The sequence below is a fragment of the Sorex araneus genome, chromosome X, assembly GCF_027595985.1.
Source record: "Sorex araneus isolate mSorAra2 chromosome X, mSorAra2.pri, whole genome shotgun sequence".
NCBI lineage: Eukaryota > Metazoa > Chordata > Mammalia > Eulipotyphla > Soricidae > Sorex > Sorex araneus.
Genome location: NC_073313.1, coordinates 286,310,399 through 286,326,040, shown reverse-complemented (window position 1 = coordinate 286,326,040; position 15,642 = coordinate 286,310,399). Strand labels below are relative to the sequence as shown.

The window sequence follows — 15,642 nt, the reverse complement described above, 5'->3', positions numbered from 1 at the left end:
AGGGTGGTTGGAGGCCGCCCTAAAAGCCTCCGTCTGTCTTGGAATGCCCTGCAAGCTACCGAGAGTGTTGAGGCCACACAGCAGAGCCTAGCAAGCTACCTGTTGCATATTCGATATGCCAACAACAGTAACAACAATTGGCCTCATTCACCTGTCACCAAAAGAGCCCCCAATATAGCAGCGTTAAGAAAGATGAGCAAGGAGAGGCTGAAAAAATCTTGGGGACGAACTAGACTGCCAAAACGAAGAAAGACTAAGATGATTGTCTGTACTTTCAATGCACGGTCACTGGCATCAGAAGCATCCATCGAGGACCTGATGGTGCAAGCACAGAAGATCAAGTGTGACATCATTGGTCTGACCAAAACGAGGAGACATCAATCACATCACGCCATTTTCGACACTGGAGAAGAATTGTTCCTCGGAACATGTGACAACAGAGGCGTTGGTGTCCTTGTCAACACGAACTTGTCCATGAGCATCAATTCATTGAAGACCTAACAACCTGAATTGGATGATTACGCTTGAATAGATGTGGCTCACTGCCTGCAGTTTCCATCTTCATCGTCTATGCACCAACTTCCAACTACGATGAAGAAGAAATTGAGAGGTTCTATATGGAACTGGAGAAGTTCTATAAAGAAGACCACACCTTCTACAAGATCATTGTCGGTGATTTTAATGCCAAGATAGGTCCGAGAAGGTCACCCGAAGAACTCCACATTGGGACACATGGCCTAGAATGGAATGATCAGGGTGAGAGACTATCTGAATTCATCATGTCGACCAAGACCTTCCATGGTAACTCACAGTTACAGAAGGCCAAATCTAAACGCTGGACATGGGAGTCTCCCCATGGACAGTTCCACAATGAAATTGACCACATCATATTCAATCGAAGGTTTTGCCTGACCGATGTCGCTGTTGTCCCAAAATTCCAAAAAGGATCGGACCACTGTCTCCTTCATGCGAAATTCTACTTCACTGAGCGGGGAGAAAAGTCTGCAAAATTTAAGTCTAAGAAGGCAACTCCCAGAATGACCACCAACTGGGAGCTCTTTGGCACTATTGCAGCAACGTGGGAAGATGCCGTCCTTGACAACATCGACGAGGAATACAATCGACTGGTTCAGCACCTCCATGTCTGTGCGAAGAATGCCGAGAGTGAGAAAGCCACAAACAGACGCCTGTCTTCGGAAACTCTCGAGCTCATTCGTCAACGTGGTTTGGCGCCAGCCTCAGGCAACCACAAGCTAACGTCCGAGCTCACAAAGCTGTGCAGAGATGCGATAAAGGAAGACCTCAAAGAGAGAAGAGCAGCAGTGTTGGCCAGTGCAGCAGAAGCCGAGAAAAGTATTCACAATGCTCGCCTGTCCTTCGCCAACTACAAGACCAAGATGACTGCCCTCTGATGTCCTGATGGATCTATCACATCCTCCAGAAAGGCAATGGAGAAAATTATTCACGACTTCTACTCGGATCTCTTTGACAGCCATGTCCACCTGCCCACATACCAAATTCCGCAGAATGGATATGTTGTTCCCAATGTTCTCCCTTCTGAAATCCGACACGCCATTTCGCTGGTAAAGACTCGAACAGCACCTGGTCCGGACAAGGTCAGACCCGAACACTTGAAGAATCTGCCGCCGGTACTCATCAATACACTGGCCTGACTCTTCACATGCTACCTGTCTGAATGCAAGGTTCTGTCCCAGTGGAAAACCAGTAGGACTGTTCTGTTGTACAAGAAGGGAGACATCCACGACATTAGCAACTATTGCCCAATCTTTCTTTTTTTTTTTTTTTTTGCTTTTTGGGTCACACCCAGCAATGCACAGGGGTCACTCCTGGCTCATGCACTCAGGAATCACCCCTGGCGGTGCTCAGGGGACCATATGGGATGCTGGGATTTGAACCCGGGTCGGCCGCGTGCAAGGCAAACGCCCTACCCGCTGTGCTATCACTCCAGCCCCTATTGCCCAATCTTTCTGTTGTCTGTCGTCTACAAGTTGTTCACTCATGTCATCCTGAATAGAATAGGCAGAACACTAGACAAAGGACAACCATGTGAGCAAGCTGGGTTCCGAAGAGGATTCAGCACGATAGACCATATCCACACAGTGACCAAACTCATTGAAGTTTCGCGAGAGTTCAAGATGCCGCTCTGTCTAACATTCATTTAAGGACTTAAAGAAGGCCTTCAATACTGTTGAGACTGAGGTGGTCATCGAGGCCTTGGTCAAACGGGGCGTTCAAACTAAGTATATCAAAATCCTCTGTGAGCTGTATTGTGGATTCACCACCAGGATCTCACCATTCTACAAGAAAGTGATCATTGATGAAATAATAGGACACATAATATAAACTGTGGGAAATTTTTTTTTTAAATGTACATGGACTGGAGCTATAACACCGCAGGTAGGGTATTTGCCTTGCACACGGCCGACCCGGGTTCGATTCCTCTGTCCCTCTCAGAGAGCCAGCAAGCTACGGAGAGTATCCCGCCCACATGGCAGAGACTGACAAGCTCCCCATGGCGTATTTGATATGCTAAAGACAGTAACAATTGGGGGTGGAGCAATAGTACAGTGGGTAGGGCATTTGCCTTGCACAGGGCCGACCCGGGTTTGATTTCCACTATCCCATATGGTCTTCTGAGCACTGCCAGGGGTGATTCCTGAGTGCAGAGCCAGGAATAACCCCTGTGCATTGCCAGGTATGACCCAAAAAGCAAAAAAAAAAAAAAAAATTTTTTTTTTCGTTTTTGCATTTGAATCTGCACATGTGATCTTGTGAGAACTCACAACATTTCTCAGGCCCACACAAAAACCAAGTGTGATGAATACATGACCACCTTCTACAAATACCCAATCCTTGCCAGCCATTCAATCACGTGATGATTTTGAGAAGCGCAGGAATTCAAACTGCCAGAGCCAATAACAAATTCGTCTCTCTCTTGGTCTGGTGGACAGCAAACTCCAGGACAGCTCTGGCAGCTGCTGCCCTTGTGTCTTGGCATCTGTCTCTGCGTTGCCCTCAGTCTTTGCTTGTCATCTCTTCAGAGGCTCTCTTCTCTTCTCCCTACTCTGGCTTCTTCACTGTTTGCTCATAGTTTCTGTCAACTCAAACACAGGCTTTCTGCTTCTGCTCTGCATAAGAAGACTGTGTATCTTTGTTTTTAAAGACCTTCAAAGAAGAGCTTTATGAGTTCTTTTGGTGTCCGTCCAGTCTGAATCATCCCAACAGGGAAGGCTCTGAAGGTCTACAAGGTGCATACTGGTAGACCAAAAACCCTGTAAGCAGCTTGTCCACTCTGGCATGGACACTTCAGACCATGACCAAATGAGAACTCCTCATTGTCTCTCTTGTATGTTCTTATATTTACTTGTCATGTGGTTAAAAATAAGACTTTCATTGCCCGACATGTTTAGTTTATTTGGTGTACAAAAGCTTCAGATAACATGGTGTCCTACAAGTTAAAAACAACAGGACCAATAAATTCTTGTTGGTGAAATGACTGGGCAACTTCTCAGTTGATGAAAGAAGAAAATCAGTTGGAAGAAAATTGGCTTGAAGAAAAGGCATTGAGCCTGGGGGCCCAGAAGGGAAGGAATAGAAACCTAGTTGGCCAGGACTTCATTCCTTCTGGAATAAGACCTTTGCATTTGCAATTCAACTGTGTTCAGGTTTCTCACACCTGTCTTAAAACAGTTCTCTTGGCTCCTAATCTGGAAAAGGATTTGTTGACATCCCCCTACTCTAAGATAAGGTTTCTCTTCCCATCTTACAGTATGTATCTTAAATAAACATTATTCTGTTTTTCTTTGGGGCCACACCCATCAGCGCTTGGGGGCACTTCTGATTCAGTATTAGGGGTTTATTCCCAACTTTTCCACCCCATAAGCATTTATTAAGTCCATAAAACAAATCACTATCCAAAAGCATTTTAGAAATTTACAATTTTTAAATTTTAGTGCCTGGAGATAGTTTTAAGGGGTGGAAAACATGTCTTGTATGGTTGATCTGAGTTTCATTCCCAGCGCACACAGCCCCCCAAGCACCACCAGGTGTAGCCCTGATGATCCCTTTTGACGGGCCTGCGTGCTGAGCACTGTCCATATGGCCAGGATGAGCATTGCAGGAAGTGGCTTTGGGTCTCTGAGCCTCATAGGGGTCGACCCCACTCCACTATTAATCTTACAAAATATACTTTGGAAACTGTTGGAATATTTTATTGATAATTCCAAGCACTAAAACTTTATATTTATAGTATATTCTTTATTTCTTATGCCATTTCTAACTTCCCTAACTCCTTACGAAGAGACTGACTTGAGTAATGTTATTGAATGGAGTATTCCAAATTCTGGATGATTTTCTAAAGAGATACCTGAGCTGTCACTGTAGCTCATTTCTGATGTGATAAGGCATTTTCAGTTGCATCTGAAAAACTAATATTAGAACATTCAGTTACTGAAGTGAACTGTCCTCTATTCACCTTTACCTTATTTCAAACTTTATGATTTTGATCCTATGTCAATTTAAAATTTAGAGTAGGAAGCGAAACCAAATCAATGGGTAAATATTAACTAAATGTCTCTGCTAGTGATGCAAGATTGGACATATAGCAGAAGTTCAGTAAATATTTGAGATCGCCCTTTTGTTCAGGCACAAAGATTACCATTCTCTAGCTGGTTCCAGTGACATAAATACTCTTTCACCTTTGACTATTTCCCTGATGACACTGCTTCACTGTGCCGAAGCTTCAGAGCTCCAGACCTGTGCAGTCTCCTGTGACTGGTCCTGCCTCCCTGACACCTCTATTCACTTCCTCCTGCATGACCACCCCAAATCTTCATCTTCATGGTGTGGAGCAGGGCCTGAAAGACAGTCCAGGTGATAGCACAGAGGGTAGGGCATTTGCCTTGGATGCAGCTGACCAGGGTTCAATTCCCAGCATCCCATATGGTCCACCCAGCACTGCCAGGAGTGATTCCTGAGTGCATGAGCCAGGAATAACCCCTGTGCACTGCCAGGTGTGACCCAAAAAGCAAAAAAAGAAAAAAAAAAAAAGGAAGGACAGTCCAGTGTCTTGGCTTGGATGGGGCGCTTCCTTGCATGCTGGTTCAATCCCCAACACATCCACATGGTCCCCTGAGCCTTGCCTCCAACCCAACCAACCAACCAACCAACAAGACTCAGAGCAAGCATAGCCTTGCATAAAATACCTCCTTCATTTGCCCAGCAAACACTTGCAGAGTGGCGCCCCTATGCCTGCAGTGTACTAAGGAATAAGATGGTTCCTACCCTCAGGCAGTGTATTGCTGAGGGAATGAGGTATGTAAGTCAGTAGAGGATTACTTTGGTGTTACCCAGTTCTTTTTTCTCTGAATAAAACACAGATAAAATTATTGTTCTCATCATGGCATTCCAGGCTGCAGGTTCTGGCTTCTCCCTTCTGATTTATATTCTAAAGACAGAGGTGCTGAAGCCTTTCCTCCTTCTGACATCAGCTTAGAAACTCAGGGTGGTGCTACAGTGGACTCCATCTGTTTGGAAACCTGTAGGATAAATTCTCATCTTAAACACTAATTACACAAATGCCCTATGTAAACATATATCAAAATATTCTATTATATACCTAATACCAGCAAAATCAAATCCTAGGCTGAAGGACGCTGGTGGAGGGAGTTGGGCATTTTGTTGAGGGAGGTGGGGTGATGACCATGTATGCTATTGTAGACATGCTACCTAAACTCTAATACAGAACGTAATCAAGAGTGGGTATGGTATCACCAGCAGGTCAACCTGTACGTGTGGGGCGAGTGCATCAGCAGCCTGATGGTGCCTTCAGGCATCCAGATACCCCAAAATTGCTGCTGTGTCTTCGGTCAGACAACAACTTGGGGTCAAGATTACCAAGAAATTTAATGGCCAAAAGTTAGGTATGTGGGAGACACACCCACAAAACACCATTGGCTCAGCGATATAAGCTCATTTATTGGCCTTATTTCAGAGGCCCATAAATCTTGAAAGAGATCAAAAGACACAGTTAGGGCCAGTAGTATGGAGGTAAGCGGGAACCCATGACTGAGATCTCCAAGTCCACTTGGATTGTACTGGACCTCCTCCCCGCAGGTCCCCAGTTTTCCAGTAGCTTGGCAGTCATACCCACAAACTGCACCCACTGCCATGTAATCTTATCAATGGCCAAGACCCAGAGACTATAAACCAAAGCTCCCAGAAAAGAACGACACAGAATTTCCTGGACATTATATTCTATCCATAACAAGCAATACAAAACAAATCAGCAAGCATTGCCTTTTCAGCAGGTTTGAGTGGTAGTGGGCCTGGTGTCGAAATATCGAATGTAACCAAAGTAGAGAGAGAATATGGGGGAAATTGTCTGCCACACAGGCAGGGGAAGGGTTGGAACAGGGGTGGGGTGGGGGAAATACCAAGGATTTTGGTGGTGGAAAACGTGCACTGGAGAAGGGATGGGTGTTTGATGATTGTATGACCGAAGCTCAAACTGTATGAAAGCTTTGTAACTGTATCTCATGGTGAATAAAAAAGGGGGTGGGGGTAATAATAATAAAATAATAAAATAAAATTAACATTCTGAATAAAAAAAAAGTAGTGTGGAGTTCATGCCCAATTCAATCAGCTTAATCAACGGCTGAGTAAATAGCAGTACTTCTACATTATAAAAAATAACTTAATAAAGATAAAATCCGCTATGGATGCCAGGGCAGAGTGTAATCTCTCAGAGGAGGTGCGGGGAGGTGGCATCCGCTGAATCGAAGAAGGTGGTGGAGGAACGCAGAGGGTGACTGAGGCTTGGACAGTGTTTCTCAGCGTGGGCTGGAGGTGCTGGAACCATGAAGGGGGTACAGCTGTCTCTGGTCAACTGGCGTGGGCACTTTTTGTTGCTTCACATGTAGAAGGCAGATTTTCAGGGGGCACTGAGTAATGTTTTGTGTTGTTGTTGCTGTTTTCCCTGAAGGTGGGTGGTAGGCCAAATAAGTTTGGGAACCTTGGCCTATAAAGTGGTTCTGGTGACAAGCAGGGATTAGAGAAGGAGGGTTTTGGGTGTTCCACAAGCAAACTCTGAACAGCCCGGGGGCTTAGGCTGTTTCTGTCTGTCTTCTCAGTCATTGACCCTGTGATAAGGGCTCAATACAGCAGCAGCATTTGTCATTAGTTAGGGACAAGGTCAGCATGGCTGCAAGGGCAAGTAAACAGCTGAGAGACTGTGGAAGGTGTTTCCTAGTGTTCAGAAGAGTCCCCTGGAGTGGAAACTTTCAGAAGCGTATGCTCACATTCCCTCATTTCCCAGGATAAGTTTCTAGTTCCACTTTAAAGAGAGCCTAGAATGAGGTGTGACTCTGCCCCTGGGCTGGCCCTGTCACCTTGTGTCAGTCCCTGAGGCAGAGTGAGCTGGTTTCAGTTCTGTGCCTCCTGGGGAACTGGTCTGAGGAGCACTTTCTGAAGCCTCACACCAGCAGAGGCAAAGAACATGCAGACATGTCCTGCTTCTTCCTCCCACCAGCTGCTGTATGCTGTTGTCAATGTGTATGGGGGAAGTCGGCGTGGGAGATATTTGCCCCCAGAAGGCCAGCTGAGGTGGTACTTTCCCAGAGTTCCAGAACCAGCAGCAACAGTTCCCCCAGAGAGAATCAAACCTGACATGCCCACCAGATCACCACAGACCCTGAGCCTGGAATACACATGCTGTTTCCTCTCGGGCCTTCATTTCAGCCTCTGCCTTATACACATGTACAAGCACTGCCAGTGGTTACCACACTTAGGTATGACGAGGTCTTAAAATTCCATAATCACATAGCTACACAGACTGGCTTTGTAGCAGCAGCTGCCTCATTGATGTGGGTGTGAACAAACAATAGAAAGGGTGTCTCTCAGGGCTCTCTTACAGGACATGAGCAAAGGGAATGGAGAGTAAAATTGGAAAATAAAATAATTTCCTTTTCCACTATCTTTCATCTGGATGAACTTTCATATTCACCTAGAGGGATCATTCTATGTTGTTTTTGTTAGCATTCTCTCATTAATTTATTGGACTTCATTAAATAACATAGTTTGTACACTGTGTAGTAGATACTATTCATACTTTAGAAAAATTAATTTTTTTTTTACTTCACTTTCTGGTTACAATATCCCTACCTGCAGAATGTGGGGGTGGGGGCAGGGAGTCAGATGCCTGGGCAGAAGGCAGGATGAGGTCAAGCACATAGGCTCCAAGAGACAGCAGAATAAGGCAGGGTCTTATGCTCAGACAGACAGCAGGCTTCAGGCTTAAGGGAAGCTGGACAAGATGTCAGGGCCATTGGTGTACAGTCTGGGGAAAGTTCAGGACTGCAACTTCAGACTAGGACAGCAAACGCCAAGTAGAGAGTGGTGGAGCACAAGACCAGCTCATGATAAACACTGGAGGCGAGTAGACCACGGCGGATGTGGCAAGGAAGAGCCAGAACAGGGCATTCTACATGGGTAAAGGAGAGGCCTAGACATGTGAGGAGGGGCCTGGACCCCACTACTTAAGCTATACAACAAATTCTAGCTCTTTAATCCTCAGAGTGTGGTATGCAAATCTTTTAGACAATTCTCAAGAGCTCATGAAAATTCCCTTTTGCACTAACAGAACCACATATGGTCCTCCTACCCTCACCAAGAGTGATCCTTGAGCACAGAGCCAGGAGTAACCACTGGGTATGGCCCTCAAACAAAACTAATAAATGATGTAAATTTGATTGGGGATGTATGAAGGGGACTGGAGTGGGAAATAACTAGAGATCTGGGTTTAGTTTCTAAGTTAGCTGCTGAGGCATGGCCCCACCAATAACCACTGACCATTCGTGTGATCAAAAGAACTGGCTGGTTTCTCTTAGACACCCTGTTTTGGTTTGTTTGTTCCTTCCAGAAACTCCAAGAACCAACACAATGGCTTCATTCTCTACTGTCCTAGGACTCAGAGTTGGACAGTCTTCTGATGTTTTACTTCCTAGCCTAGCCCTCTCACGAGCCTGTGAACTCAGGGGGGCCTCACCTGGCTCTGCTTGTCACAAACATCCAGATAATGCTTGCGAAAGATGGGCCACCAAGGAGCATTTCATGGAACACAAGACAAAGAGCAGTTACAGGACATTTTGTCTACTGTTTACTCACTGTTGTTTCTGTGATGACCGGACCATTCACACTTGAGTTGTGTGTTCAAATACTTTTCGTTGTGGGTTCATCAAATTGTGTTGATCACACACAAATTTGGTCATGGTGTTCCTCGGGAGTCACACACTTGGTTGTGTTGTACCAGACACCACACACCATATATAGTACCAGGGAACCCCAACAGCAGAGCCTCTGAGATTGCACTCAGCATGCAGGGCAGTGTCCGAGGTCCAACTTGGGGTCTCACTGACCTTCTACTTGTAACCCCTATGCGCCGGTCAGGAAGAATTCTTGCTTCTGCTCTTCCACCATTTCTAACATATTATGGACTCAAAGCCTGGAGAATGCATAAAGAGCAGGTTCAGATTAGATGATAAGAAACCAAAAAGCAGAACTAGAGGGAATCATCCTGGGAAAGATTTTGTTTAAGAGGAGAAAGGAAAAGAAAGAGGACTCTTTGGTGTTTGCATCTGACAATTAAAGAGCTATCATAGGCAGAGTTGGAGAAGCCCAAAGGAGGTACTCTGCAAAGGTCGGGTTCATGGAAGCCCAAGGTTAGGCCAGCCATACCTGCCTGAGGACTTGAGTTTGATCTCCGGGATGGCCTCGTCTGCCAGTATGCAGGTGGCACTGCCATCTGAGACACAACAATGAATGCTTAGAGACACCAGAGGACAGTCTCTGGACTTCAACCACCATTTGAAGGGCGGGGCCTCAGGCCAGCACTACAACAATGTGTGTGAAGACATTTTAGTTTTGTAGGAATAACAACAAAGGGAAGTCGGGGGAAAAACAAAGCCATTGGAGACTGGAGAGGTTGCCCACCTTACATGCAAACCTGGGTTCAACCCCCAGTACCCTGTGTTTCTCCCAGAAAACACTAGGAGTGACCTAAAGATCCATCCTCCGAGAAGGAGCACTGGATGTAGACTCCAAACAGAAATGTGAAAATAAGTGATAAACCAGTCTGATTCGTATAATGGAGGCTTATAGTCCATACCATACCAATTTCTTAAGAGAATGAACCAAAAACCATACTTTGCTCAGCTAAAACGTGAATGGTTTGCAATTAATTTATTGGGAAAGCCACATTTCTTCCAAAAATTTGTCCTGGTTTGTGAGACAGTTTATCTGCATGACCAGATTTCTTCCAAAATCTATCATTTTACTGGTGGGGTAGCAACAAATTATCAAATAGGCCACAAAAGTAAGACAGTTCCCAGACCCCCTTTCTGTTTGCTCTCTGATTCTGCCTTGAGTTTTGCAACTATGAATCACCTAGGGAAATCTCTGTTATCTTTCCAATAAAGAGAGATAGCAGGAATTGAGCCTGGAGTTGAAGATTAAAGACTGTCTACACCAGCCTTCTTTTCTCCTCTGGTATATCTCTCTCTATATACAATGTCTATGAATGTTCTTTCTGCCTTTTTCTCACGAAGAAAGAAAATGGAATGTGGACAGAAACACACACTTTTTTTAAAAGATATTCTTCATTAAGTTGTGGAAACTTTCTATTCCTATTTTATGGTAAATATTAGGGAATCACTGAGAGTTACAGTAACAGACTTACAAACTTTCGTGCTTCCATTTCAGTCATACAATGATTGAGTACCCATCCCTCCACCAGTGCCCATTTTCCACCACCAAGGGTCCCAGCATCCCTCCCACCTCCCCGACCCCATCCCCACCATCCCACCCCACCTCTGTGGCAGGGCATTCCCTTTTGTTCTCTTTCTGCTTTTGGGTGGTATGGTTTGCAATAGAGGCATTGAGTGGCCATTGTGTTCGATCTATAGTCTACATTCAGCATGCATCTCCCAACCTGAGCAGGTCCTCCAAACATGCTTTACTTGGTGTTTCCTTCGATATCTGAGCTGTCTTTTTCCCCAGAATGTGAGGCCGGCTTCCAAGCCATGAGAAAAATTCCTGGTCCTTATCTCTACTATTCTTGGGTATTAGTCTTCCATTCTGTTACTTTATATTCCACAAATGAGTGCAATCTTTCTATGTCTATCCCTCTCTTTCTGACTCATTTCACTTAATATGATACTTTCCATGGGGGCCGGAGTGATAGCACAGCGGGTAGGGCGTTTTCCTTGCACACGACCAACCCGGGTTCGATCCCCGGCGTCCCATTTGGTCCCCTAAGCACTGCTAGGAGTAATTCCTGAGTGCAAAGCCAGGAGTAACCCCTGAGCATCACTGGGTGTGAACCAAAAAGCAAAAAAAAATAAAAAAGAACATGATACTTTCCATGTTGATCCACATATATGCAAATTTCATGACTTCATCTTTTCTAACAGCTGCATAGTATTCCATTGTGTAGATTTACCAAAGTTCTGTTCTTAAGCGGTCGGGTTTTTTCCAGATTTTGGCTATTATAAACAGTGCTGAAATGAACATACAAATGCAGATGTCATTTCTACTATACTTTTTGGACTCTCTGGGCAAATATATTCCCAGAAGTGGTATTGCTGGACCAAATGGGAGCTCAATTTATAATTTTTTGAGAATTGCCCATACTGTTTTCCAAAAGGTCTGAACCAGTCCACTTGGATTCTGATCTGATGTTGAGGGCTTTAATCCATTTTGATCTGACTTTTGTACACGATGTTAGGTATAGATCTGAGCCCATTTATGGCATGTAGCTGTCCAGTTTTGCCAGCACCATCTGTTAAAGAGGCTTTCCTTGCTCCACTTCACATTTCTTGCTCCCTTATCAAAGATTAGATGATCATATGTTTGAGGGTGTGTGTCAGGATGTGTGTCACCCTGTTCCATTGGTCTGTGGCTCTGCCTTAGTTCCAGCACCATGCTGTTTTAAATTACTACCACTTTGTAGTAGAGTTTGAGGTTGGGGAAGGTAATGCCTCCCATCTTCTTTTTCCCAAGGATTGCTTTTCCTATTCGTGGGGGGCTTATTGTTCCATCTGAATTTCAAGAGTATTTGCTCCATTTCTTTGAAGAATGTTATGGGTATCCTTATAGGGATTGCACTGAATCTGTACAATGCTTGGAGAAGTATTGCAATTTTGACAATGTTAATTTTCCCAGTCCATGAACAGGGGATATCTTTCCATTTCCTCATGTCCTCTTTTATTTCATGAAATAGTATGTTGCAGTTTTCTTTGTACAGGTTCCTTACATCCTTAGTTAAGCTGACTCCGAGGTACTTGATTTTCTGAGGCATGATTTTGAACAGGATTACTTTTTTCATGTCATTTTCCTCTCTCTCATTATTTGCATACAGGAAAGCCATGGACTTTTTGGTATTGATTTCATAGCCTGCAACTTTATTATACAAGTCTATTGTTTCTAGGAGTTTCTTGGTAGAGGCTTTAAGGTTCTTTAAATATAGTATAATATCATCTGTGAATAGTGAGAGCTTGATTTCTTCCTTTCCTACTTGAATTCCCTTAATATCTTTTTCTTGTCTAACCGCTATTACAAATACTTCCAGTACATTATTGAACAAAAGTGGTGAGAGTGGGCATCCTTGTCTTGTCCCTGATCTTAGAGGGAAGGCTTTTAGTTTTTCCCCATTGAGGATTATGTTTGTCATAGGTTTGTGGTAAATGGCTTTGGCTATATTGAGGAAAGTTTCTTCAAAATCCATTTTGGTGAGAGTTTTCATCATAAACGGGTGCTGAATCTTCTCAAATACTTTCTCTGCATCTATTGATCTGATCATAAGATTTTTATCATTTCTTTTGTTGATATGATAGATTATGTTGATTGATTTCCAAATGTTAGACCACCCTTGATTCCCCGGGATTAATCCCACCAGGTTGTGGTGTATGATCTTTTTGATGAGTTGTTGGATTCTATTTTCTAATATCTTGTTGATGTTAGATAATATTTGATAATATTTGTGTTCATCAGGGATATCAGCCTGAAGTTTTTTTTTTTGTGGTATCTTTGTTTGCTTTTGTTATTAGGGAACTCATAGAAACTATTTGGGAGAGTTCCTGTTTCTTCAATTTCCTGGAAAAGCTTGGGAAGAGTTGGAAATAGGTCCTCTTTAAATGTTTGAAAGAATTCGCTAGTGAATCCATCTGGACCTGGGCTTTTGTTTTTGGCAAGACTTTTAATTACAGTTTCAATTTCTTTGATATTAATAGGTCTATTCAGGTATCCCAGCTCTTCTTGGTTAAACTTTGGGAGATTATAGGAATCCAGGAATTTATCAATTTCTTCTAGGTTCTCTTTTTTTGTGGCATACAGACTTCCAAAGTAGTCTTTGATGATCTTTTGAATTTCTTTGGTTTCTGTTGTGATGTCCCCCTTTTCATTTCTGATTTGGTTTATTAGGGTTCTCTCTCTCTCTCTCTCTCTCTCTCTCTCTCTCTCTCTCTCTCTCTCTCTCTTTCTTTGTGAGTCTTGCTAGTGGTTTACAATCTTGTTTATTTTCTCAAAGAACCAGCTCTTGGTTTCATTGATCTTTCTAATTGTTTGTTGAGTTTCCATGTTGTTAATTTCTGCTCTAAGTTTTGTTATTTCTTTCCTTCTGTCTGGTTTGGACTCCTTTTGTTGGTCCTTTTCTAGTATCGTGAGCTGTAAAGTCAAGGCCCTTTCTTCCTTCCTGAAGAATGCTTCCAGAGCTATAAATTTTCCCCTTAGCATGGCTTTAGCTGTGTCCCATAAGTTCTGGTAACTCGTGCTACCTCACTTGTTTCTAAGTATGTTTTGATTTCTTCCTCGATTTCCTTCCTGACCCACTCATTGTTCAACATTGAGTTGTTTAATTTCCAGGTGTTGGACTTGGTTCTCTGGGTCTGTGCGTGATTAATTTCTATCTTTAGTTAATCGTGGTCTGGAAAGATAGTTGATACAATTTATATCTTCATGTTCTATTGAGGTATGTTCTGTGATCCAGCATGTGGTCTATTTTGGAAGATGTTCCGTGTGCACTGGAAAAAAATGTGTATTCTTTCTTTTGGGGATGCAAAGCCCCGTATAGATCTATTATCCCTCTCTCTTCTATTTCTTCCTTCAAAGCCAGTGTTTCCTTGCTGAGTTTTAATCTTGTTGATCTATCTAGAGGTGACAGGGCAGTTTTGAAGTCTCCAACTACTATTGTATCTATTAGCATTATTTTAAGTATTTAGCTGGTCCCTCATTAGGTGTGTACACGTTTAGGAGTATGATTTCTTCCTGCTATATATATCCCTTGATTAGTAAAAAAAATGTATTTTGTTGTCCCTACTAATCTTTTTCAACCTGAAATCTATGTTGTCAGATACTACTATGGCCACCCCGGATTTTTTGAGGGAGTTGTTTTCTTGCAGGATTGTTTTTCTATCCTTTGACTTTGAGTCTGTGTTTGCTCTGACTGTTCAGATGTGTTTCTTGTAAGCAGCAGAATGTTGGTTTTAGTTTCCGAATCCATTTTGCCACTCTGTGTCTCTTAATTGGTGCATTTCGACCATTGACATTGAGAGGGATTATTGTCATAGGGTTTTGTGCCATCTTTCTGTAGGGGTTTGTTGTGCTTCTAGGGGTTTTTCTTGTTTTACAGTAGCCCCTTTAATCCTTCCTCTAAGGTTGGTTTTGAATCTATGAAGTTACTGAGCTGTTGTTTATCCATGAAATAGTGTAACATTCCTTCAAGTTTGAGTGAGAGTTTAGCCAGATAAAGTATTGTTGGTGAGACATTCATTTTATTGATTTTTTTCACTATATCCCACCATTGTCTTTGGGCTTGGAGGGTTTCCTATGATAGGTCTGCTGTAAATCTAAGGAGTGCTCCTTTGTATGTGATTTCCTTCTTTGACCTTGCTGCTTGCAGTATTGTGTCTCTATCCATGGCACCCATCATTCTGACTATGATATGTCTTGGAGTCTTTACTAGGGTCTCTTTTAGCTGGCACTCTTCGGTATCCTTGGATCTGGATGCCTGCATTCTCCAGCTCTAAGAACTTTTCAGCTATGATTTCTTTAACTGTGGCTTTTTCCTTTGGGTTATCTCCCTGTCCTTCTAGTACTCCAATGATTCTAATGTTGTTTCTCTTGAAATTGTCCCCTAGGTCTTTGATTTGCCTTAGAGCTATTTTGAGGACTTTTTCCATTGCTTGTTGTTGCCTGTAAGCTTCCTGTAGCTCATCTTCAAGCTCGCTGATTCTGTCTTCGGCTGTAGCCATTCTGTTGTTGAGGGCACCAACTGAGTTTTTAATTTCATCTACTGAATCCTTCGTGATACTTCTTTTTGTAGTTTTTTTTTTAAATTTCTGCTCTCATTTCTTCCTGTATTTTCTCAGCTGTCCAATCCACCGTTTCTTTCATGTCCTCCTAGTAAATATTAGTTTACTAGATGTCTGTTCCACCATTTCTTTGAGTTCATTGAACATCTTCAACATTTCATCTCTGAATTCTTTATCAGAGAGATCATATTTGTGGGTAATGCCTGTTGAGGTGTCTGGACCCTTTTCATCATCCCCTCCTCATGGTAGGTATTTTCAC

At 43.2% G+C, this 15,642-nt stretch overlaps 1 pseudogene; it reads left to right on the top strand.

The window, feature by feature from the left end:
• Window positions 1–258: 258 nt before the first annotated feature.
• Window positions 259–15,642, top strand: part of LOC129399564 (uncharacterized) — a 742,397-nt pseudogene continuing 727,013 nt past the window's right edge.